Source organism: Neolamprologus multifasciatus, chromosome 1 (genome assembly GCF_963576455.1).
Source record: "Neolamprologus multifasciatus chromosome 1, fNeoMul1.2, whole genome shotgun sequence".
Taxonomy (NCBI): Eukaryota; Metazoa; Chordata; class Actinopteri; order Cichliformes; family Cichlidae; genus Neolamprologus; species Neolamprologus multifasciatus.
In genome coordinates this window covers 23170596-23195863 of record NC_140439.1, presented here as the reverse complement: position 1 = coordinate 23195863, position 25268 = coordinate 23170596, and the positions used below count along the sequence as shown (strand labels likewise).

At 38.7% G+C, this 25268-nt stretch overlaps 1 long non-coding RNA gene across 7 annotated transcripts in view; it reads right to left on the bottom strand.

Moving 5' to 3' along the window:
* LOC146525769 (uncharacterized) overlaps nucleotides 1–25268 on the bottom strand; it is a 170230-nt gene that overhangs the window by 94066 nt on the left and 50896 nt on the right. The window contains exon 1 of one of the 7 annotated variants that reach the window (XR_014873637.1): nucleotides 5571–24146. The exons of 5 other annotated variants lie outside the window; for them this stretch is intronic. This is a non-coding gene — a long non-coding RNA (uncharacterized LOC146525769). Of the gene's footprint in view, nucleotides 1–5570; nucleotides 24147–25268 lie in introns of those variants that run through there. One more of the 7 variants, XR_014873640.1, reaches the window with a different exon arrangement.

Genomic DNA, 25268 nt, shown 5'->3' with positions numbered 1-25268 from the left:
CGGCCAGAGGTGAGCTTTAATAAAGATCAATGGCACTTTATCTAGGACAGGACGCACTACTGTGCATGCAAATCACAACACCAGCAATGGATTCAATTAAAAAAAAAGAACCTCCAACCACCAGCACTGGAAATTCAATTAAAGGATTTATGCAAAGGTTCACTGGCTTTTTTGTGTTGCTGTTTTCTGTTTATGTAATGAGCTTTTCATATCAAGAATCAATACGTAATCTGGAGTCAAGCCATGGGGAGGGTGCTGGGTTGCTTTCTCATATGCATATTGGATATAATTCAAGAACCGGGCATTTCAATAGAGCAGTTAGCAGGATATCTGACTTTATTACTCCACCCACTGAGCATCAACTGGAGTATCCTCACGCAGTGTCTTCTTTTTTTTTTAACCTCCTTTTTTTTCTTCTTGGAAGGTATTAGATGTCATGCTATAGCCACATATGAAGTTTAACTGAAACATATTTTGAAATACAGCGGTCCTCAACAAAACCACTTATAAGAGTGCTCCTCACAATCAGCCAAGCAAAGAAGCTAAAAGGCTGGAGACCAAGCGCTAGCCCCAGTGTGCACCCTAAGGTGTGTGTTTTAGCCTAATGAAATGGGATCTCAATAGACAATAATCCTTGTAACAAGATTGAACAGGGACACCCATGTCAATATTAGCAAATGGGATTGCTAGCTTTTCATGTTTGTGCGCGCACACACATACACAAAACACAGGGGCACAGACCATCTGAATGCTCTCATACCTGTGCGCCCATCTGTGTAAAAGTGCTTTCTCATTGCTTCTCCACCCATGTTTTAAGTGGAACAAAATAAGTGTGTTCTGGCGGGACCTCTAGGCTGTGGGTGGGGACCCATAACATTTTCCCACACCTACATGATTAGTAGATTTTAACCCCCCTGAAGTTCCTCAGAAGTTTTGATTAATCTTCCATAGATGCGCCAAGAGGGATGTTCCAAGATACATGTAAAAAGGGATGCTGGGTCAACAGAAAAGAGGTGCATTAAAACACCAGCTATAAATATCTGACCAGTTAATGAAGAGGGGCACAAACATTAGCTACAATGCTACCGGACATTTATTTAGACCAGTGTTAGTTCTGCACACCACTGTTCATAGTTCAGACTGGCGACACTGCAGCGTGGAGCAGTGCTGTACTGATGGACGATGCTGTCAGGGATCGACGATGGTCAAAGTGCTCAGCGATTGCTTGCCAGTCGAGGCCATTTTTAGCCATTTCCCAAATGACGCATTAAATTATTATTGGCATTATTATGACAGTTATGATGAATTGAATTTGCTTCATTATAGCTTCATGTCACATAATCAACACTTGCAACATGTCTGGGAATGTGTCAGTGCACACACAACCAAATGAGGGAAAACAGAAGGAGGCTATTTCTGATGATTCGATTTTAAAAGGAGAGTGTAAATGTAACATTTGCAGAGACAGCCGTTTATCTTGTGACTCAACTTTTCTCCCCGTTCAAGGGGTTTTTGTCTGTGAGAAACTATGCTGTGTGTGTGGGTAGGGTACAATGCAGACCAAAGATAAAACAAACTGAATGAGGTGATAAATCTATAAGCATGAGGAAAAAGCCAGCATGTGTTATACCATTTTAGGTATTCAGTTGATATTCATTTAATTATGTTAATTACCTCAACATAACACGCTCATCAACTTTCAGCATTTAATCTAAAAGTTTGGCATTGGAAATTCACATTTAAAATCATCTGCGTTTTAGGCAAATGTAAAAGAACTCCCATTGAACGTAATTACTCAATTCCAGTAGAAAATCATTTAAACGTATGTGCGCAATTATAATCAGTGAATACTTAGGAGTATTTATAGAATTTTGAACAATGCAGAAACTTAAACCCCTGTATAAAAATGGCAACAAGATTTCTCAATCAGTACCAACTTTAGGATTCAAATCTGCAATAACATCCTCAAAAGCATCAGAAACTATATTATTTATAATTTGTATGCGTCTCTGTCTCCGCCTCATTAAGGTCACTAGGTTACCTTGATCAGGGCGGATTATGGAATCCCCAGGAGATATACAGCATGGGTAGGTCACCAGGTCGCTGACTTCTCCTGCGTTATGAACATCTCCAAAATTAAATGTCCAATGGCCACCCAATAAAGACTCATGGCCTGGGGGTAATTTTCTGTTTTGTTGTGTTTTTCTGGTGTAGGTCACGTTCTGGATTGGGTCCCAATGGGGAGTTATTCGGTGTTGTCAAATTCCAGTCTAATCACCGAAACAAAGCCAACCATGGCAATCTTTAAACCTGGGGAGGTCTCTATATTTCTTATTTAATGACCTGTTTGGCTAAGACCCATCCAGCTGACTTTAGTTTGACCATTGTTATTTGTTTGTTCTTTCCTTTCGGTATCCCAGTACCAGTGAATTAGAGTGGACACAGAATCATTTCAAGTGTTTCTTCTCAATTACACTCCCAATCCACCCTCCTTTAAGCACCTACATAATTATGTGTAGGTATGTGTATAGGTGGCTATATATATAGAAATACACATACAAAGTATGTGTACAAAGCAATGAATGACAAAGTAAGTAGAAGACTAATACAGTCATATGTAGTGTAATGCAGTACAACTTCCCCCGATATTTAAAATGAAGACATGCCATGCTGACTGGACAATAACTTTATCTTAAAGGATTACATTTTATTGCTGTTATAACATTATGAATTCCAACACAACAACCCCCTAAAAACAAGTAAATTTGCACTTGATTGCACTGCATTAGACAAGGTTAGGGTTTTTTTTTCTTCTCTTCAAAGATATTCTAACAGATCTGTCACAACATGTTATGCAATTTAAGCATCAGAAACAGCTTCATCTCTTCTGTAAGAAGCAATTAAATAACTACATCTAGATAGGACACTATAAAAGGACAACATTGAATGTTCTATCCATCCCCCCATCAGCACTCTTCTCTGAAGGAGAGGACCAAGATATGGAGCAAAAGAAGACTAAAATTAATATCTGTATAAAAGTGAAATTAGATAGTCTATTCACATCCTGGCCTGGCTATAAATAGGGTCTCCCCCACACACAGCTAATGTGGTGGACTACTAGCAGGAAGCAGACAGGCGGTCATCACAATGCTTGTTCTCCTTAGCACACCAGGCACTGGATCCCAGCAAACGTCACCCTATCTACTAAATCAGTATCAGCCAGGGACCTCGTCCATTCACAGGGTTAGGCAGCCCCATTCAACTCTGTGCCTCACCGCGCCATTCGCAAAGTAGGTACAGGTTCCTGTTTCAGCAGTTGATATTCTGTCAGGATGTTACTCCCCGTTTCCTCTCCATTCCATCATATAAACTAAGTGTGTAACACTATCCACACCTAAGGACCCTTTCTTCATATTTATATAGAAGCTGATGGTAAGAGATCAGGGCTTAAGTGCCCATTTAGTTCCATATTCAGTCACATAATGTCAACCAAAATTGTGTCTCTTTCAGTGAGGACTGACTGACAGATAAATCCGTGAACATTTACCAGTTTGGTTCCAACTTAATTTGCTCTAGAAATCTGAAATACTAAATGACAACAATCAAGTCACATGACATAAAAAAACAAATGTTTAAGATGAATCATATCTTTAAAAGTATCAGCATACTTATCTATTGCACTGCAAGAAAAAAAGTACTCATTTATTCAAATGTGCTCATATTACTGCAGTTATTAGTTCTCTTTGTCATCATCTGTTTATAGGCTGCACTTAGTACCCAACCAACAGTGACACATCTGCATAAAAACCCTAATTGCTGTTTTGTTTCATTGAAACAGTGAATCTAGAGCCTGCTGCTTCATCCTGCTAGCAGCACACTGCCCAGTAGACACTCCCTCACCCTTTCCCTCTCTCCTAATCACCAATTAGGACTCCATTAGTTTGGCCTGGCAGCTCATTTGCTCTGGAGGCGGCTGAAGGGGCCTGTACTATGGGACCTCTGCCCACTGTGTTCTGCCCCAGCGACCACGCCATTGCACGGCTGTCACGGCAATACTGCCACTATGCCTCCCTGCTCCACAAGTGAAAGTCCCTTTCCTCCTCCCTTACCACTTCCTGCCTAACAATGATTTGGCAGGAAAATTCTCTGCCACACTGGCAAGCTGAGAGCAGAGTGCGTCCCTCTGAGAATCGAGGGAAGCAGGAAATCCAAACGCAAGACAAGTAAGAGGGGGCAACTAGAGGACAGTGAACATAAGTCTGTGGAGCCACTTGTTAGGTACTTCATTAAATGTCCATCCCTATGGTGAACAGGTGAAGTGGGACACTTATTAAATAAGCAGGGAAACATCCTTCAAGAGCTGAGAGAAATGTCTGAGAATGCTTGTGTGAAGGAGGGAAAACGCAGGACGGCCACAGGTAGAGGAATGGTGCAAAGCTGAGGAAAGAGTTTGATGGGAGAAAGAAAGAGCAGGCACTGCTTGAGTCACATTCATAGCACTAAAGCGCCCCTTAGCAACGATGTGAAATTCTCCCACTGGCACGAACGACAAGGCCCAAAGCTCACAGGAACTTGTTAAAGCTGCTGACTCCCCCCCCCCCCCAGCGCTCTCTTTGTTAATGTCACACCAGAGGGACTTGGTCAAAAGTTCAGCCAGGTGATTGCAAAATGTAGCAATGTATTTGTGCATGTATTTTCGAAAGCATGTGCAAAATGACATGTGTCTAGGTGGCTGGGTGTGTGTTTCAGTCTGTGAACACAATAAGGCCAAATAAAATCATTTTTTACCAGCCTTTCCTATGTTAGAATTGTCAGTGGTGCTTTTCTGCTTCCTTTTATTTGAATTCACCAAATCTATCAAACTTTTGCAGTGACCCGAAAAATTTGAGCCCCACACTGTCACGATGGTGATGGATGAGAAAGATGAGGAGTATAAAAATGTCACATGATATGATTATGCTATGTTTTCATAAAGTGTGTTGTATATTTTAAATATCATTTTTAACTTGCCTGACTGCTACGGTTTTCTTAAATGCATTAAGGATATACAGTATAATAGCTGTAAGCAATTTTGTCAAGTGATTGCAAAACAAATCAAATATAGCTAATGTATATTTTGGCTTTCTTGAGTTGCCTTTTGTTATCCCATTTCCAATATGCTGGCATCTGCAGTCTCTGTAATCTCCATGGATCCCAAGAGCATGTACAAGCAATTAAAACAATAGCATCTTTACGCCCCTGCAACCAATAAACAAGCTAATGTCACTGCTCTGTAAAGACACTTAGCGTCTGGGGCAATACTCCAGCTGGATTAGAACAGAGCTCTGTACTTTTAATACCCCACCATAAAGCAGGTTTAAAGAAATGCATGCACTTTATTAAAGAGACTCAGAGGAAATAATATCAAATACATAACCAAGACAACATACTGAAGTTGGGGTATAAATTCACAGTGCATCCCATTTAAATTGAAATATATCTATGAACACTCATTCTGCATTGTTGGTATCTTGGGACAGATCTTAAAAATGTGTTGTTTTTCAAGGAATCTTAATTGTAGTTATGTTTACCTCGTAATTATCCAAACTTCTGGAGTTTTTTTTTCTTTCCCTTTCCCAGAATAATGCCATGCAGTCTAGGTCTGAAGACTTCACATTCCAAAAAAGGGGGCTGAAAGTCATATAACATACAATGGTAAGAGTATATACACAACATCCGAGGGCTTAGCTTTGCCATCACTTAAGTATGAAATCTGACCAGAAACGGTTGTTTAACTTTTGTGGTGCTGACTGGGCATTGGCAAGGGAATCTCCAGACCTAACCTCTGGAAGAGAAAGTTAAGAGCAATGGGATCTCACACAGCTACAGGTGCCGTGTGGGCTTGAATCTGAGAACTTCCCTTTGCTCAAGTGCACCACAAGCCCAAGGGCAAGGAAGTCCATTCCATGACTCAGTGCATTTTTCCTTCTTAATCCTGAAAATAAAAAGAGAAAAGCATTGGGGGACATAGGCACGGGGTGTATATTATGGAAGAAACAGAAGAACAGAGAAAAATGGAGAGAATACTAGTGTTGGTGTGGGGAGAGAGACACACAAAGTGTGTGCGACCACATTTCAAATTCCTAATATGCTGTTTTCATTGGCCTTGCCCCAAAGGTTTAACACTGCTATCCTGGGAGCAGTACAGTACCTTCAGTTTCCTCTTACTCTGGCAGACCCTAGATTTACCCTCACCCTTTCCTTTTCAGATTACATTTTATTTAGTGTTTTTTTACAAAAGGTCTGCTGGGACTTTCCTTACCTCAAGTAAATAAGCCATGCAGCTGGGCAAATAGAGCTCCAACCTAGCACCAGGGTCAGTATAAAATCAGGTAAGAGAAGAAAGGGAGATTTAAGGAGGAGGTAGTTATATAAAGGAAAATAGTGAATTTTGGAATAGTTGGGTCCATTTGTACTATTCTGCCAGGACACACACACACACAATTTCAGGGCAGAGCGACAAGTGCTACAGCCTCCAAGGCGAGGTTTTGCAATGTTCAGCTTAAGTGGAGGGAATAGCTGGCCAAACTCTGCTCAAAGGGACCCTCAGGAAATTAACAGAATGTGACAGAATTTCAGTGAAGTCAGACAGAGGAATAAATGTTAAAGGCTAAACTAAAACAAAAGATTCCATCTGGAACGGCATTTGTTCTCTTTGCAGTGATGTACCCCTTTAATCACTTTTAATGTTTTAAATGAGTAGTAGTTATGTGTGCACTTACTTAAATGAACCATTGGAAGACTAAACCTTGAGCCAAAAATACCCAAATTGAGTTCCTCAGTGAGAAAAGTTACTAGTACTCAAAGAATATCACAGGCTCAGTTTGCATAACTTCCTAAACGCTATTCAAAAACGCTGTTAACAGAACTGTTTTTTTGTACATTACACTTAAAAGCACAGGCAACACGTGTGCAGTGAAGGTAAGGTAGGACATGATTCCCAAGTGTGCACGTAACTGTACAAGGCATAGTGAGATTTAGTTCTGACAAAGATCTGTGATTGCTTCTTCCATGAAAGGTGAGAACAAGCTTTTTTTAAGCTAACTGCACTCCAGCAAGAGGTCATAAAGTCAAAAAGGTACTAGACTGGTTATTAATGGGGGTGAAAACATTTGTCATTGTAAAAACTGAAAAAGAATCACGAGTCTTGAAACAAATTCCAATTAAAAGAGAGAGTTTCAGATGGTTTACAGCTGGTTTAAAGCCAGACCTGCACCACTAATACAAAGGATGTAACTCACGAATTGTAAGTAGGTTAGTGGAAACAATATCTACAATTCAGTTTTCTATTTCTAACTGTGAACAGAATGAATAGGACATGTGTTCGTTATACGCAAGTGGGCTAAGAAGATCAACACTTTTAGCAACCTAAGTATATTATACCAATAGTTTTTGGTTTCTACGTATAACTTTAAAAGAATAAACTGATAAAATCATTCACAGTCCAAGATGTCTCTTGGATCTTGCCTTGTAGCTGCAAAATGTTCTGAGCTGACAAAACCATTTTGGGGTATATATTTGTACTTTTCCATTATGCTGCTAATTGCAGGGCAAGAGAGGGAGAAATTTATGGTCTAACTATCGTTTGTGACACTAGGCGAAAAAATGTAGGAGGGAAGAACGAGGATGCCTTCAGTATACAAATACAAAGACATGTGCCAGTGATAATCAGGGTACATGATTTTAGTGGTGCAGAAAGGTTGTCAGGCTAAGAAAGCCCACCACACAGTATGGGATATAGCCTATTTGACTTATATGTATACCCAGCTTTTGCTCAGAGAATGGTTGCACTAGACAAGTGCCCATTCTCATGCAGTTCATCTCGCCAGGGAAAATATTTTTATGCTAAATTCAGTTATGATGCTACTTCAGTGACAATCTTGCTGCAGACAGACAAATAAAAATTTAAAGTGCTCCAAACAATATTAGTGGAACGTTTTGCTATATTAGAAGCGTCTAGGAACAACCTAAGACACACAAGGTAAAAACTAGCCTTTGTGGGTAGAGGCCAATGCTTTCTTTGGTACCACAATAAAAATTTTGTTCACAAACCTCGAGACACAAACCAGTGTTAAAATATCCAAAACCACCTTTGCGGTAGGTCCTGCTACAGTACGAGTCTCCTTGAGTAAAACTTGCCATGATGACACAAACTCGCACATACACACCAATACCATTCCTCAGTGTCACAGCTGGTAACTGTTTTCTTTAAATTTTGCAAAAAATAGGCTGACCTTCATTATTTATTTACTCTTATTTATTAGTTTATTTATAGGTAGAAGCACAAACAGAACATATCTGTCTCAAATGATATCTGAATTATGTAAGGGAGATTTATGAACATTAGAACTTATAACTATAGTAGTCTATTAATAATATTCTGATGATTTTTCTTTTACTAGATATCCATTATGCCAGAATAATGCCTGAAGGTTCTTCCATGCTTACCTGAAGACATCAGGACAAGATACCAGAATTTGGGAAATAAAAGTCCAACAGCCAGGGCACAGTGTGAAAACTGGCTTATACCAGTTTCAAGCCTGTATTCATATACTGACAAAAACATGTAACCAAAAACAAAGTTACAGTTGCACAGCGACAGACTTGTTTAACTCACAAATAAAGTGAAATAGAGTAAAAGCAACTGATGTGTGTGCAGGGAGCTCTTGGCCCACTCTGCCTTGAGCTCCGTCAGATCTATGGTGTCGCTAGACTGCAATCATGAACAAGTATAAAACATGGATAATACAAGCTTTGCAGGCACATGAGTAGAGAAGAACCAGAGCCAGAGGGACTTAGCGTTGGCAGAGCATAGGGATGTTTTCACAGCACATTATGTTTGAGTAGACATCAAACATGTCACATGCTGCTCTTTGATTGTGTCTGGTAAAACTGCTTTCTGACAGGTGTTAGACGAGGTCCCTGGGTAGAAAGGCGAGCATGGTGTAAATACACACTCATAATGACACATCACGCACTTGGCAAATAAAGAGATGACAGAGACCTCCCTGATGGTGCTTGTGTTGAAGCAAAGTTTGTGAAAGCAACACAATTGATATGCCAGTTATACTGTAATCCGATAATTGCAGAAATACAAAACTGTCAAACTTTTAACGGCCACACTTGTTAACTGTCAAATTCCCTTGAGTTACAGCTTGCATCAAACTAAATGCAAACCCAACTACTTCTTATCATTTAGGAAAAAAACCACTTTCCTCCTTTGGCCAAGGGAACAAATGTAAGAGCCAAAAACTATTTAATATCGATTTGAGAAGAATAAGTTTACATTTAACAGATGTCACGAAGAAAGAAAAAATCCAGACTACATGCATTCAGTATTTTTAGTGTCTGTTATTATAGTTAGCTCAGTTCAATACAACTCATTTCTCTGTACCCGTTTCCATTCCTCATCCCAGACCACAGTGAAGTAGATATTAACCAATCTTCTAATTAACAGTAAAACCACAGTCTAGCGGCCACGTGTAAAATCTCCTTAGAACCGATTCACCACCCCTAGTGTTCTGTGTGAGGAAGCTACCGCTTTTAATCGCATTGCCCCTTACGCTAGAATAACTGTGAGTACTTTCTTGGCAAAGACGTCCACAGCTCAAGGGTTACTGCATGGTCGATCCTCAAGCAAGGTCCTTTCCATTCTGATTCAATCAATCTTTATTCCACCCACTGCCAAAATCAATTGCACTCTGCCTGGGATGCCTGGTTAAAATGTGGGGAGGCACGTCAAGCGGGGTATTCTATTCTATATCTAAATACTGAGAGGGTCCCCCCAGTCAGCATGAAGTGTATATGTAGGACTTGTCAGTCGTCTGATCAGACAGTTTGACTGATACTTTTGTACAGCATAAACACAAATAAGGCCATTGCTAACAGCAAAATAAAAATACATAAATGTTCATCTAAAACATTATGAACATAGTTAAACAGTAGTGATGTAGTAATGATTTCAGGTGTGCTATAAAGTGCCTAAAAATATGCCTTGTATCTGAAAGCCCCATAATGGCAATAGTCCTATAGAAGTGTATAAGAAACAGCTTTTTTGAATTAACTCTTGCAACCCAATAGAGGATATGTTATCAGCATAAGAAACTGTTTTAATTTTTGGCTTAGCAGAAACTAACTAAATGTCATGTAGATCAGCGGTCCCCAACCTTTTTTGCGCCACGGACCGGTTTATGCCCGACAATATTTTCACGGACCGGCCTTTAAGGTGTTGCGGATAAATACAACAAAATAAAACTAGTACCGGTACCGAAAAAAAGAAAATGTATTCATAACACACGTGAAAAGACCCAGGAAAACAATAAAAACGATAACAAAATAATGCTGAAAACCGATAAAAACCCTGAAAACTATACATTTCACACCTGAGCCTCAACTCTCACGGCCCGGTACCAAACGACTCATGGACCGGTACCGGTCCGAGGCCCGGGGGTTGGGGACCGCTGATGTAGATGTGTTTTCTCACATATTTTGGGTTAGAGTTGATCGTAAACCTTTCGTGTCTATTTGCAAGTTTCTCCGCTTTTGGAGAACTATGACCAAATGTCCCCAAATTGGAAAGAGTAGACCTTAATGTAATACTTTCATTCAGTATACAGTTGAGTTGCGTTCTGTATTAACATGAATTGCATTTAAACCAAGTTAGCTATATTTAAGGCATTTCATCCTTAATTGTTATAAAGATTAATACACAGTCTCTGCACTTTCGGTAGTTTGCAGGTATAGTTCTAGCCAGCTTATTTCTTCAAGTGCTTCTTTTAGTAATCTTGTAGTACCAACTTCCCCCAATCCACTGCCACCTACAGGCCCCATGCAGCTGAAAAAACATGAGGCCTACCTAATGAATTCTTTAAGTGTGTTCGTGCTTCGACTCCCTGGGCTGTGAGATAAACATGCAACAGCAGCAGACCCTAAACCCCAGGCTGCAGACACTAGACCAGATCTGCATCTACGGAGAAGAGGCTGAATAGTGTTTCTAACCAGCCTGACTGGTAGGTAAAATATAACCTTCATAATGTTCAACTAAAAAACACTAATCAAGTGAATAGCACTGTCATTTGCTGTGCTGTTATTTTGACTTCTTTTTTTTTTCCTCCATAGAAAATGGATCACTCAGAGAGAAAACATATTGATTTTTACCTCATATCAGTCATCTGGAATTTTTTTTTAATGCAAGAACAAGTATGAGCACACAAGAATTCAAGTCCAAACAGCTAATTCACTGTTACTGCTACTCACTGAACAGCATAAACATGGGAAAAGGTGCACTACATAATGATTTGTCCAATAAGCTGCTAAATAGAATAACAATCTGCAAAGATGTTAACAACAAAGATGTGAACTCGAGCAAGACAATCATTTTTTTAAGGTAGCAACACATTTCCACAATTTATAAAAAGGATTTATTCAAATTGCTAATCTGAAAACATTAACTTCCCAAGGAACAAATAGTCAAAGGTTCAGACATTCAAGACCAATTCTACTTGTGAATTTATGCTTTTTCACATAATCTCTGTTCAGATTACTCTTTAGCTTAAAGCCGGAATCCTTGGAAAAAATTGGATGAAGACAATTAATAACAGTAAAATATTAATACTTATAAAAAATAAATCTGACCACTGTTAAATATTTATCCAAATTTCCATCATCTCCTTGAATCTTTTATTTGTATTTACATTAGGTATTTAACAAGTGTACTACCACAATTTAAAAGGCACAGCGATTAATTAAAAAGCTGATACATTACAATAGCTAGCAACAACTTTTTAATGTTCTAGGACAGAAATTCCAAAGATTTTCAGTAGAGTGGAGAAATTAGTGTCATAAGCAACATTTATTACTGTAAGACTCAATGGGCACATCAATGGTACACAATTCACAGATTATTTCCCAGAAAACTGACAAATTAGACCTTAAGCACAATTTGGGTAAAGAACCCTTAGGCATCACTATCTGCAAGTTTCACTAAAATCTGACCAATACTGTAGTTTGAATTGTGGACGTACGAATGGATGGACACATTGGCATGAGTCCTTCAGTCAGATGGGTCAGCGGAGACACCAACAGGTGAAAGCAAAGCTGATGTAGTTCAACACCCGAGTACAGGATCAGACCCATCACAAATTGCTGAGTAGGGGACAGAAGAGACTAGAGTGTCAATTTAATTGTTGATGTAACAAGCATATGTGCTAACCACCATACTATGGAACTACTGTAGGAAATGTTATTTCCTATCACCAAGCCAAAAGCCAATCAAAATGTCTAGAGATTAAGATAGTGTGCAAAATGTCAATTTTGAGCATTCTTTTCCATCTGCTAAAGTTGATAAAACTGACTAGAGACTGAAAATCTTTTTTTGAAACAAGATAATAACTGCCCCTGTATTTAGCTGCTTTGCAGCAACCATCCCATAGTGGAAAGGAGGGCAGACACAAGGGGCTGTTGGCCAAAATCCAACATAAACAGGGCCTTAGCACAGAGGTCTCTGCCAAAACACTCGTTCTTTGTGAAGCCAGAAAAAAGGGGGGATAGGAAGGGAGGAGGAGAGGAGACTTGATTAGGAAACCTTAATAAGACTATCCTGTCACATTGCATCGGTGTTTGGGCTGTGGTCCAAAGCATTACTGACACTACACTAAAGTAGCAAGAAAGGGTGAGGATCATGCAGTTGCTCCAATAAAAGAGTTCCTAAAACTCTATTCCTTGCTTAAACTGTATATGAATAACACTATTATTCTGTAGGATAAACTGCAGGTGAGACAGTGCTTTACTGTAAAAAACTGCTATGAATAAAATCGGCAGCGTAACTAGAAAGGCTGGAAGGAACATTTTTGTTATAGCCGGTGTGCTAGTTCCCCCCACAAAGGCCAGCACGGCAGAGTGGATTTTGATGAATACACAAAAGCTTCTTCATAAAATAATTTTTTATTCATGTCACAGAAGATGACTTAGTATGAACTAGAACAAACCAATAAGAAGAGTACAACATGCAAAATGGAATTTCAAATATGTAAAATAAAATCAGGGTGCCACACGCTCAAACAATTACACAACTATTTAAAGTGTGTGCATTAAGACGGCTAATGTGGTCATTCTGATTTTCCTTTTCCTGAAACTAAAAGCAGAATGCTGAGGTCCACTGCTTAGATAAAATGCATGAGGTGAGTGAGCAGACCAGCGCAGGTTCACTGACAGCTGGGAATGATGAAGGCTAGGGTGTTGCCCCATAACGGTGAACCCTGAGACGCCATGGTTTAAAAAAAAATTCTCTTCCTTACAAGTTAAAAAGAAATTAAAGGCAAATATGTAACACATTTTAGCATAACTAGTACTAATTCATAAAAGAGCCATTGTTCAAAGTTTCACCACTGCTACTTTGTATTATGACTATGTTGAGTAACAGATTGTTTTGGCTGGGAAAGGCAGTTCACTCTTAAAGCAAGCTGTGAGATACTAGATAAACAAAGTTAAATGGAAAGGGATGAAAAGCGCGCAACTCAGACCATGGTAATTGCTCATTTGTAACCCAAAGCCTGGCTCCCCTGGTGGGTGCAATGAAGAGAGTGATGGGGTGTGCAAGTTGAACCCCAGTGTGATTGGGTGCTCTGAGCCAGTACACCCTCAGTTGGCTTGCAGTATGGCTTGCTGATTTGAATAGTGACCTTGAGGAGGAGACAGCGCTCTCTTTCGTTCCTAGAGTCCTTGTTAAACCATCTTTCCCTCCCACTGTCTAGGGAATCAGAGTCTTGCCAAACCACGGTCAACACAAGAGATTCAGAGGAATTACAAGCTGCCCAAACCAGAGCTGTTTTAATGAAAGAGACTTGTGTCCTTGCTCCTATCCTGATCCAGCACTGTGTTTAACATCACAGAGCAGGTTATAACAATCAATAGCACATACTTTTTTTCAGATACTGAGGATGGACTTAAGGCAGTTGCCTAAGGTCTTAGATTCCTGTTAGGAAAACAAAGTCCATCTTAAAACTTGGGAAGACACAGAGCTTCAAAGCCTACATCATGTGTGGTGGAAAAGATTAGGAGAGTTTTAGAAGTTCAAAACCCAAAAAAAGGATAGAAGTAACGGCTATATGCATTTTCCATTTAATTTTCTGCAAGATTTGAGTTCTTAGAAATTCTCAATCTTTCTGACTATCCAGACTGAAAATGTTACTTTTGAGTCGTTTAGCCTCAACTGGATAAATCCTTGTTCTGAGCCAGCATTTCCTTAATTATTGACAATTACAAAATGCAGGCCTCCAAGGCACAAGGGAAACAGTGCATAAGTGAGGAAGAAAAGCAGCCTTCCGCCATAAGTCAGTAATGACGAGGACAGATAACTTATTCATGGAACAACCAGAAACACTGGAAAATATGGTCCCATAATGACAAAATAATCACAGGATGACAAAATAATAATAGGAATGAGAAATCACCCAGGACAGGCCCTAAAACCCCCTACATTTACCCCATCATATCTTTTAACATGTACACAGTGCTATAAGCACAAGGGGCAATTTCCACTGCTCTGGAGCACTGTCTGGGTTTACATGAGGATTAAGGCTTGGCTGTCGTATCAGAATCCAATGTGAGGCCTTCTATAACCAAAGTAATTAACAGCTCACTTTTAAGGCAAGCCTTTTTCATTTAGTGTCATATGGAGTTGCTTCTTCCCAGGAGTGAAGACCTTAACAAATGACTTTAATAGGCAGACCTTCATAATGTAAAACCATAGTCTTGTGGGACAGCTCACAGCTTTGACCACAGAGCAAATATGAGTAATTTGTATACACGTCTGCTGGGAGCCATAACAACCGCAATGGAATTACTTTATGTAATTACTAGGGCAAATATCTTGGTAAAACACATGCAAGTCTATGTCATGCTAGCCTTAAAACGGACAGAACTATAGAGAAAAAGAGAGTCGGAGATTATGCGATCTATTCTTATGGTAGTTAGAGTACTCTGCTGTGAGGCTATGAAGCAATCACATAGGCTCTTCATATGCACCCAGCAAATTTACTCGCATGGAAAATTAAGCAGAGACGGCATTCTGTCCCCCTAAAGACTTTAAGATATATAGCTGCTTTTGTAATTATCATGGGTCAGGTCCTAAATTGAGATATGTTCATATGCCAGTGATTTTAGCGTAAATCTTCCTCTCTGTGTGGTGATTCTTTCAACAACCAACTTGCACATGCGCCTGGCTTTTCATTTTACACACAGTGTTATCTGTCTGTGTGCATTTATGTGCACGCATATTTGTGTATGTGAGTGTGCATGCAGTGGGTGATATATGAGTTGCGATAGGATTGAGAGAGCTCTGTCGACAGCTGCTGGCTGCCATTCACACCTGAGAGGACCCATGTCCTGATGAGAATTAATGTACTCTGACATCCTTTGGGACTTTGGCAGCCCCCAGAGGGCCTAATGAAGAAATACAACCTTGCCAAGAGAGAGGGGGCATATCAAAAAGCTCCCTCAGGCCCCAAGAGAGGGCATATAGAGAGGGCATGGACAGACGGAGGAGACATAGAGCAAGGATATTTGGAGTGAGAATAGAAGATAAATTACTCTTGAGCTTCTATACTTATTTATCACTTTTTTTTTTACTCAGATGCAGGATAACATGCAGATATTTAACATTATGCTGAGCTATTTACTGCATTAAAGAATGAACATATGTTGGAAAACTCTAACCCCATTAAAAACCCAATAATCAATGATTTTAGTTTTTGTTTTGTTTTTTGTTTTTTGAAATACTGACGAGATTTAGAAATACTAAGGCAATGATCTGCAGGTTACATGTTTTGACCTTCTAGCAAGCCAGTATGTGAAAGGGTCTTGACCTCTTGGGGTCATGTGTGTCGCAGAGAAAGGTCACGTTTGCCTCATTTAAAATAAAAATAAAAAAAGACCTGCCTTTGGGATTAAAGTACTGGTCATTATTGCCAAATATATTTGGGTCCCTAATAAACTATCATCCAATTAAAATACTCTCTTTAAATTCAGAGTAATGTGTACATGTCTAAAAGGGACAGATGGTAAAGCATAATGGTATATTTCCCACACAACCCAGCCCAGCTGTCCATAGACCACAAAGTCTAAGCAAGATGTTTAAATAAGTATTCCAGTTCTTCAACCTCAGCCCTTACCCTTTCTAAATCCCTCATTTGCTCATCACTTTTCTTCTACCACATCCTTCCCTCAATCAGTCTCCCTGAAACAAAAAGGAGCACATTAGATTTCCACTGCACTGCCACCCTTGGAACATGGGGTGACTTTCAGCAGCAAGACAGAGTGTTTTTAATTGTAGAGGATAATTAGAAACTCTGAAATAAGGACTCAATATGAAAGTCCGACTTCTAAGAAGAGAAATGAAAGCACAGTAAATCGAGGTGTTCACAATATCTGAAAGCTCTAATTTCCAACACTGGAATACACCTCTATATACATACTGGTATCTTGGATTAGTTGACACAGGTGAGGTACTCTTAGAAAGATGGAAACAAGGCCCAAGAAAGTACTCCGAAATTCCTTTCAGGAGGTCCACCAGTTTTTGGATGATGTTGACTAGCCATCCACAAACCACCAGGAAACAGTGGTAAGAACCGACCTAGACAGAATTCCATGCGTGTGACCATGTGACGTCAGCACAACCAACATCTATCATTAGCACATCCACAAGCTCTGTCCACACAGCCTTATGTTCATTCAAGCAACACGGGAGAATTCCCTGTGATGAACCCAGTGAAGCCAGCTGAGGCTGTCAAAGTGACCACAGTCCATCTTTTCACTGTGGCACAACAGCTACGTTGAAGTTCATCAAAACTGCTTTTTAACAGCTGTTCAGCAGTCACTCCGCAACACTCGTTGCCAGGTTTTCCCTGTCTGAATTCGACTCTGCCACTAATCCCTGAAAATTACAGTGTAACTGCACCCATGGAAAATCATTTTGGCCACTCGGGTCATCCTGTTCACTCAAAATGAAAAAGCCTTGAAATACATCTATTTTTAATGAACCAATGGAAGAATGTATTATATTTCCACACCAGGATTCATTTCTCTGCTGCCAATAATTATGTTCAAATAAAGCATCTTCTTCAAAAGGGACACTTTTTCTGATTCGTTTTAAAGTACAGTGTTCCACAGTGACCTTTTCAAATACCCCAACACTTTTTGAATTACAGGACTTTTAAAACAACCTTTAAAAACATGTTTGCTTCTCTACTCAAAGTACATCAGTTTCATTTGTGTTTCTAGGTGTGCAGCAAAATCCTGACAAGGAAAAGGAGGTGATTTCTTCTTAAGCTCCAATGTTTGGATAGAAATTGCTGTTTCATACTCCATTAAAATTTCCTCCACATTTCTGTCAAAACAGTCACTTCAAAGTTCCTGTCAAACACATATGCAGATGAGAAACACTCTTATCCAGTCATCCTGTGGGCAAACATTGCTTCCAGCTGAGCAAACAGGCCCAGACAGAACACGCTATACATTAAAGAAGCCTCTGGTTTTCTTTCTACATACTACACAAACACTATATAGCACTAATTCATATACTGTGCCATTTTCATTTTGGAGCCTTCAGCCTTATTCTTACCATACTTTTTCAACAATCATAAGAAAAATTGTAAAAATTTCCAGTCTTTTCTTATGTCCTCTGTACCAAATGACTCTGTTAATATCACCTCTGGAAATTAACCTCTAAAATCAACTATAGACTAATAAATATGAACTATTTTATACCAATGGTGAGGTTTTCTTTATTTAAAGGCAACAACATTTTCAGACACTACTTCGTATTCTAATAAATGCCATATTCTGAATTGAGTTGGGTTAGAACATTTTAAACCGTGGTTTAAAACCTAATTGTATGTTTAAGATTAAATGTATGCTTAAGGTTATCATGTCATGTTTTTAGTGGATGCATTCCAAGAATTATATAGTGCAGTCAAACATGGCATCTACTTATTTTAATATGCATAAAGCCCAAATTTCTAGTTTCCACCGGACATGTTCATTAGAGGTTACCCTACTGTAGCCACATGCAAAGTTCAGGCCAAAAGTTTTGTATTATATGCCATTACAAAAAAAAAAAGAATCAGCTTGTTAGAGCTCTGAGAAAGTTGTGTTTCTTTTATTATTATGGATGTATAAGAGAAATAGTTTTTGAGCAGCAGGGGATTTTTTTCATTGCAACTCCATGAGTAGCCACTGGGACACATTTGCAACAAGACTAAGTGATTGCAGTGTAACCAACTCTTTTAATGTATCCATGCCATTTCAGATGGTACTTTATCACAGTCTTAACATTTACATTGCTTATCTACTGTTTGTGTTTTTTGCCGTTGTTTTTTTTCCCCTCCATCTTTTGTTTTCCAGCTTAATTGCAGCTTATTGTGATTTATGCACCAGTCTTTGCATGGATTTGGAAACTGGGGAAATTAATAAAGGAGTTTTCGCTCCCTCCTTCTCTCTCTCATTAAAAGTGAGAGACAACAAATCTTAATCAAGGTTTGCTCTTAATTGGTTTAAGTGCAGGTTTACGGGTTCCTCTAGACACCAGTTTATTGCATTTATTTTGCAGCTGTGGGTCAGATGAACTCTGACCCTGGATCTTTGCATGATAATAGTGAAACCAGACCTTTGGCCTCTCGCGATATTAAAGTTCTCAAATTGGTCACAATGGCCATGTATACTATTCGCTGTAGCCATAATTGCTGAAATATTTTAAGCCTCTCTTGTAAATTGAAAAAGCGGGAGAGTAAGACAGGCTTTTTCTTAAAAAAAAATAGCATTAAACATGCGAAACGATCTATGGTATATTTTTAATGATGTCCCCTCTTTAAGAAGTTTACAATGCAGTTTAATCTTACAAGTATGATCTGAAAGAACATGCCATGTTTTTGAGGTCAGAAAATCTTGAGTGATTCTCATAATACCCATTATTCCGTATTAAAATGAATACTACACATTAAGTATCTGTATTATGATTGCCACTGATGACCTTCATAATCCAGTTAGAGTAGAGATAAGCAGAGAGAAGCAAGACTAAGTTTGACTATGAAGACGTATTGAATAAGATTCTGTGGAATGGCGCTTGCAATCGTGAAAGTGGGTCTTGGAGAATTATGGCTTTAGCTAGCCTGTAGTTTATGTGCACTCTGGGTAAAATGCAGAGCACTTTGAGAACATTTATCATAAAACACAGGGAAGGGACCGGGATGTAAAATGGCTGCTGTGCTCGGCCTTAGTATCTGCAATCTGATATAAACTCTCCAGATAAATAATGTATGACTCCACTGTTGATAAAATGTCAGAGTGCCTTTTATTTCTTGTTCTGACAATTATAATGCTTTGTAAGGCCTTTCTTTTTTTGTTTTTCCAACTGTGGACACTATTTCTCTTTTATTATCCATAGAGCCAGACACTGTGATTCTATATGGCCTTGTTTTAGCTTTACGATACCTAAGAACTTTACCATCAAGTAACCTGTGTAATCTTCAAAGAAATATAACAAGGGAGATAGGAAGACCTATCATGTAGCTCATATATAGTTCATTTATTAACTTACACACTTAGAAAGGTATCAAATAGCTAACATTTCTAACTCTCTCTTTGTTAAAACTATGACAAATTGTACCTATAAAAAATATTTTTTTTCTATATGGGGGAAACTGCGTTGGACAAACTGATAATTTGTTCAAAGTGCTTTGGTTGAGAAACTCCCTGATGTAAAGATTCTATCCACAATAACGTAGCACACAGACAAAGTGATCTTTTTCAGTCAACTCAACTTTTCAATTAATCAACTAATCGTCTAAATGCAAAATGAAACTGTTACTTCTTCACACTTTTACCTTTGCTTGTGTAGTTTCCCAAAGACATAAATAAAACCTACATCTACTCTCTCCAAAGGACACAGGCAGTGGGGACTCCATGCACATTGGCAGCATTTAGCAAGTGACAAATGGAGTTTCCCAGGCTGAACCAGCCCAGAAGGCTCACTCAGATGGGTTGATGAATGTAGAAGTGAGGCCCAACAGGCAGGTTTATTTCTATTACATCTGTCACCGCACCTTTGCAATGTCTCCACACCAAACCCAAATGCACAGTGTATACTCCACCAAGAGGAGGGAGTAATCCTGAATTACAATGAAGGATGTTTTACTGTTTTTGTTTTGTACACAATTGGGAAACATTATGCTTTTGAAAATAACGGTATGTATTGAGAAGATTTAACAGTATGCCTTGTATCAAAATGTTGCAATGCATTTACACTCACCACTTCATTAGTTACATCCTGTGAGCACTGGATTGAACCCCTGGTGCATCCAGAACTGCCTTAATTCTTTGTGGCACAGACTCAACAAAGAGCTGGAAACATTCCTCAGAAATCTTGGCATATATTCTCATAATAGCTTCACACGGTTACTGCAGATTTGTCAGCGACAGATCCTTGATGGGAATCTCCTTTTCCACCATATTCCAAAAGTCCTCCATTGGACTGAGCTCTGGTGACTGTGGATGCCATTTGAGTACAGTGAACTCATTGCCACGTTCAAGAAACCAGTTGGAAATTAGCTTAGATTTGTTACATGGCACATTAATCCTAAATGATGTTAAGCTGGTACAAAGGGGCCCAAAGTGCGCCAAGAAAATATCCCCACACTATTATACCACTACCAGCCTTATTCGAAGACTCCAGGCTAGATGGATACATGTTTTCTTATTGTTTATGCCAAATTCTGACCTTACCTTTCAAATCTCACAGCAGAAATCAAGACTCATCACACCAACATTTTTCCCATCTCCTATTGTCTAATTTTGTTGAACTTGAGTAAACTGTAGCCTCAGTTTCCTGTTCTTAACTGGTATGAGTGGAACCCAGTGTCTTCTGTTGCTGTAGCCCATCTCCTTCAAGGTTTGGGTGTTGTGAAATTCTGGTTTTAATGAGTGGCTGTTTGAGTTACTGGATGAACCCTGAAGTCGTCACCAAGTGCTTACTCTAATGGAATTGTTGAATATGCATGGAGATGGCTTAAATTGTGATTCGGTATAATATAAATAAAAATAAAGTGAATCAAAGCAAGTCATAAAAGAACTAAATAATCAAAACAATACTATGAAGGGCAAACCTTTAAGAAATGGCAAAACATCAACCATTATATCACAGCCTTTCTCTCTAGTTGAAAGAAAGAAAGAAAAACATGTGATTGCAGGGGAAACACTTTATTTGTCTGTACACAGCATACTTTATCTATCTGACAGAGGATGTGAAATCACAGAAAAAGGAAAGTGGAGAAAAGGGAGAAATATTCTTTTTAAGAAAATGATTCATGAGCTTCTGGCTGTGCAATTCATGAGTCAACAATGTACCGTGGGTGTCTTTGGGGGTGTGTTCAGGGAGGGTGTGTATCAATAGGTAATAAATCTCCACACATTCCCAGGATGAGGACAGCCTCACAGGTGTGTCTTACTGTAAACACAGCAGCTTCAGCAGCACACACAGGTCATGAAGATATTGTGAGTCTACAGACCACAGTTCAGCTTAGAGATGACTGAGGTGGTATTAGAGTAAATTAGACATCCAGCTTTTAAAACGAACAAAAGCGAAATCAGGCTGTACTCTAGATATTATACTAATAGTATGGCGAACTGGAGAAAAAAATTGAAATGAAAAACAAAATAAACGAAGAAAAATCAGCCACTAACAAAAGAATCAGAAGCTCTTTCTCTTTTCAACAACGATATCACACTTTTGAGCCATTTCCTCCTGTTTGATATTGAAGAAAGCACAGATTGTCCCAGAAAAGCAACCCTAAATTAGATTATTAATAATCTGAATTTCTCTGCCTGTGACATCTTAAACTCATCTTTCTATTATGTCATTTCTGTTTCATTCCAGCCAGAGGAGGTTTCACTCTCCAGTTCATTTGGAGTTCAAATGGAGCATCAGGGATTGTTCACCCTGTCTGTGTCTGTGAGGTGTCTTGTAAGTAGCAGCCAGGGAGGAATCCTTTCAATTAGAGTGATTTATGAGAGATCTTATTGAGCTTATTACGCATGGTCTTAGACTGGGAATTTTCTGCACTGTACAGAGGGTCATTTGCGTGTTGATTAGATGAAGAATTGGAAGCATTGGAATAGTATCAAATCTCATCCTGACTGTCATCAATCAACAATAACTTGCACTCCATTAGTCTTAATGAAGTCCATCCACCTAACAATTTCCTCCCCGTTTTCCGTTGCATGACTCTAACAAAACTGATGAAAAATATTTTCAGAAACAGTGGTTTTAGGTTTTGTTGCTCTGCAAAAGGTAGAAATTATAAAGCTCTCTCCGCTTCCTTTAGATCTCTAAATAATGCATATTTTTGCAATTTCATAGACAACCTGCTTTCTCCCAGGATAGTCTAATGGTGGCACTAATAATGTTATCTTAAAATGTATCTGCGCTGCAAAGTAAGCTTTAAAATTTCAAATAATTATGTAGGCCTCATTATGCAATTCAGCAAAGACCTTTAACCGTAATGCTCGAACTTTGTAAAGATAAAAAAAATAAATCTTCAACTGTTCAGCACAGTTAAAGGGGTATAAACAAATGTTATTTTTCACCTGTTTAGCACAAAGTGAAACTGGAGAAAGGTTTTAATGACAACTGCGTAATTTTGAAATTCAGCAGAAAGGCGCTGTTAACAGCACGAGTTGCACTATCATCAAGGTTTCACTGAAAATTGGCATAGATGTCTGGCGATTTGAAGCTTGAGAAAACGTGGCACACGAATATGTCTTTTTTCACCAAAGCAGTAGGTTACTGTACAGGCTGCAGCGGTGTGTTGGACTCCACTTTTGCAACATACTGTTATGAGGTGTACTACGGGATAAGGTTTAAAAATTGATGGATTTATGTGTGGCCAAAGGCCCACATAAAAACAACAATGGTGGGATCCCTAGCGGTGTGTAGACTAGAGATGTACATTGATGAGAAACACAAATGGCTTACACTCATCCGCATTTAATAGAATTTGTTAAGCAGGCATGCAATGCCATTGGAGATAAAATAAATTCCATCTGACATCGTTCATTGAGATTGTTGTTTAGCAATACAGAGTCTATGCTCTTGTTCTTTCACAACAGAAACATTGGTTCATTTCTTGTCTACATGGATGAGCTGCCCAATTTTACGCCAGCCTTTGAAGGTAATTTTACATAGGCCTCTCTGATTTCAACTTGGTATGCATTATTTACAGAGAAAAGGGTGCAGGGTGGGTCTATCAAAATATTACTGCCCCAAGTAATTATCCAGAAGTCTTAGTCCAGCCCCATTGATGAAATGTGCTCATGTTTATGCACATGAAGGGGATTACACGTTCGAACAGTCGGACCTCTATTTCGCTTCCTCACTGTGTAATTATAAACGGATTAGACTGCATTCAAAATGCAAAGGCACTTCTTATTTTACACTATATCCTCTTCTACATAATTTTGCCCATATGTATGTATGTGCTAGTCTTATCTCGTAGTATTTCATTTGGCAAAAAAAAAATAAAATTAAAAGGTGAGGTGAAGAGAAAAAAAAGTGAAATGGTGACACAATACTTTCTGTTTCAAATCCATAAAGCTTCACCATATTAAAGTCACAATAGGCTAGAGGAAAGAAGTGAATTAATTATCCTGGCAAAGAGACAGGATTCTTGTATTGACCCTCAGTGGTTTTCAGTGGTCCCCACTGCCTCTTTGCCAGGCACACCATCAGCAGTGCCACTAATTAAGATATGCCATGCTAAATGTTCAAATTCTATCCTACGTTCAGGCAAAAAACCCATTTAAATTTTATTTTGCCCGTTTCATTTAACATAGGATAGAGTTATGTGCGTGGAGTAAATTGAAGTAATCCTTTTTATTAAATAAAAACATGCATATAACATAATTATGTGTGTTATGTTTTTGTTTAAAATAAAAATCCACACAGAATTCAAATGTGAAACTATAGTTTTGATGACAGGTAAGTAAAGTAAGATATGATAAGTAAAAAGAATTCAAACTATTTTCAAAGACAGAAAAACTTGTGTACAGGTAACATTATACATACTGTATTTGCATATAGAAAGTGTGTTAAATTCATGTACTTTTCTGTTTGTAAATAAATGTTCATAAATGTCTTTATAAAGCAATTTTGTTAGTAATATTACACAATTAAAAAAAAGGAAAAGTCAAACAAAAAGTGGAAACAGAAGTTTTGTTAGTACACATCAGGTTCTGTGGTTCTTTCCTTTAATCAGATAGATGTCCCACTGCACAATTCTGTAATGCTTGCAGACGCGCAATATTACAGCTAAGGGAGCCTTCAGGCACATTAGTGAAGTAGAGGTTTAGAGAGCAAGCCCCAGTCATTCCTACAATAAGGAAGAGTCACACCAGAGACAGAAACAATAACTGTACCTCCTCAGCAATGGTGCCCTCATGCACCAAATGCTGAAAAATGACAGGAGGTGACGTTCCCTGCTGCATTACTTTTGAGTTACTGAGGTGATTTGCAATTCAAAGAGTCTGAGGAGTGCTGACCACCACACTAACTCCTCCACAGCCCCACTGAGGCAAATAAGACCTGGGGCAATTTGCAGCTTCTTTTGCTAGGAAACACACTTTTAGGCCAAGTCATGTAAAATAAAAATATGATAAATAACAAAACTAATGAGGCCAAATTTTGTTTTCTGAACTAAAAATAGAGGCGGTGTTAGGAGTTAACTTTGTGTCAAGGCTACCTTTTCTTGGAGCAACAGTGATGGCCTTGACGGTGTTGCAAAGTAGCTTACATGTTCCCCTTGTAAATTAATGTTTTGCATATCTGCTTAACTTGTGAAATCACCAGTAAAGTGTTACTTATGAAAATTGTATACAATGTTTAAATTTGCATTTGTTTGAAAAAAAAAAGGGGGAATTCTAAAAAGTAAACTTTTGATTAACCATTTATTTGACTTTTTTTTTTATGTATTTATTTTTTGGAAGGAGTAAAAACTTATTTGAGGATTTTAGCTATGACTGCCACAACCTCAAACATTTTTACCTGAACTATTAATCATTGTATGTGACTTTTGTGGAACCATATGGAGGAGCAGCATGTGAAGAATACCAAACTTGCTGATCCTCTGTAACAGGGCCCAATTAATCCTACCGGCTGCATCAACCACATCAGGTCTGTAGTGTGC